Below are 2,180 nucleotides of genomic sequence, written 5' to 3'. Positions count from 1 at the left end.
TATCAATATGAAACATTTTAAAATACTTTTTTCTTTATGTTTATTTAATTCCTATTCAAGACATTATAATATAACGTCATTCTTCAATGTTAAAAAATGCTTATATCAACAATATAATACTTATATTGTTAAAATACGCTTTTTTTCACCATTTCAGCTGGTGGTGTGCCGCGTGATTTTTTTCGATGAAAGAAATGTGCCTAGACTCAAAGAAGTTTGAAAAACACTGCTATATATGATGAAGCAATTTTGGTTTTGATGAAAGACTCTATCCGGGTGAAGATGTGGAAATTTTCAAGGCTGTGTGTATGAGATAGCACAATTTTGTGGGATCTTGCTCCATGCATGCAAGAACTGCCTTTGTTGCAGCAACATTTTGTGGGTCCTGTGCATGAAAGAAATTATTTATTAGTAAGATAAACGTCTTGGGTTTTTATGTCCACTGCAGCTTTTTTTTTGGTAGGTTCAATATGTGAAAGAATTGTCTGTGACAAAAAACATCTCATTTTTTGTGGGGGAAATAACTGGCCACAATATTGTGGATTCTATGAGTGAAATAACCATCCGTGATAAAAGAACTGTCTTTGATGCAGGATTTAGTTTGAAATTACTGTCTTTGATGGAGGCATTATTTGTGTGTTCTATGTGTGAAGAAACTGCTTTTGATGCAGCATTTTTTTGTGGGCTCAATGCGTGAAAGCAAAGTCTTTGTTCCGGCGTTTTGGGTGTGAAAGAACCGTCTCTGATTCAGCATTCAGTGCAATCTTTGACAGAGGAGATTTTGTGGGGTTTTTTTGCGTGAAAGAACTTTTTGATGAAACAACCGTCTGAGGTATTTTTTGTGTAAAGGGTGATGCTGCAATTTCGTGTGATTATATGTGAAAAGAACCATCTTTGATGAAAGCATCGCGTTTGTGCATCACTTTTGTTTCAAAGAACTGTCCGTCCTTGAAATGCCTGACGTAAACCGTCTTTACCGTGATTAAAAACCCTCAATAATGTGACATTTTTTTTGAAGCCTCATTCCCAGCAATGAAAAATAGTCCTACCGGTATACTTTACAGTAAAGGCCTGTGTGTTGAAGTAGTACTTGTGTACTTAATATTATGGCCGGGCATGGCTGTGTTTCTCGAGCCAGGGCACGCGATGACTCAGCCGCTAAAGAGAAGTACACGCTCCAAGGGTGGAGCACCACCTTCCTGTTCCTAACAAAGCACTTGAAAGGCAGGATCGGTCATTGTTGCGTATATTTCGGGCCCTCTTTTTCTTGGTGCCAACCGACGAGTTCTGATTCACTTTTGCCTTGACCACCCAGTTAACGCCCTATTAATAGAGCTGGACATCCGTGTATCCGTCTACAATTTGAGGGCGGTATTTCCGGCCGCCCCATGTGGTCCCAGTCTGTCCCTCGTCGGCGACAGCCAATCGGCGTCAAGAACATAATTTTCACATCACATTCAGGCGCCGCACAAGCAGACGCCACCAAATATATATATATATATATATATATATATATATATACACAAATATATGTATATATATATATACACAAATATATGTATATATATATATATACATATATATGTATATATAGTATACACACACAAATATATGAAAGTTGGGTTGCATGTTACAACAGTACTACAGCTACAAATAGGTGTGTTATACTTTCTGTATGAAAGTTGAAATGTACGCTGAAGGAAAATATCGGACTAAATTATTAATTCAGTCGACTAAAATTTTCGTCAACTAAATTGGACTAAAACAAAAATACAATCAGAATACTAATTTATGACTAAAACTTTAATTTTAGTCAAAAGATATATATACATATAAAGATCATTTTGTGTCTTCAGTTTTAGTGTTGCACACACATCAGCCACAGACAGTGTGTCCTGGGGGAACTAATTTGCGGATAAAATAGCTAACTTAGCAGCTGCAGGACAGATATGTGTTAACGATGGAAGATAACGCACATTTAGACAAAGACACATTAAGCGACATGCAACAACAAGGTCTCAAAGTTGAACAATAACTTTGGAAGACAAAAGGCGTAACGTCACACAAGACATCTATGTATGACCAAAAAATGAACTTATCCTATAAAAACAAATTATAAAAATGGGCTGTTATTTTGAATCATGGAGTACCACATGCTTCAAAAATGGGGATCATTGGTA

This window comes from Filicampus tigris, chromosome 7 (assembly GCF_054856515.1).
Source record: "Filicampus tigris isolate MCC_2025a chromosome 7, RoL_Ftig_1.0, whole genome shotgun sequence".
Lineage (NCBI taxonomy): Eukaryota > Metazoa > Chordata > Actinopteri > Syngnathiformes > Syngnathidae > Filicampus > Filicampus tigris.
Note: the sequence above shows the minus strand (reverse complement) of the source record.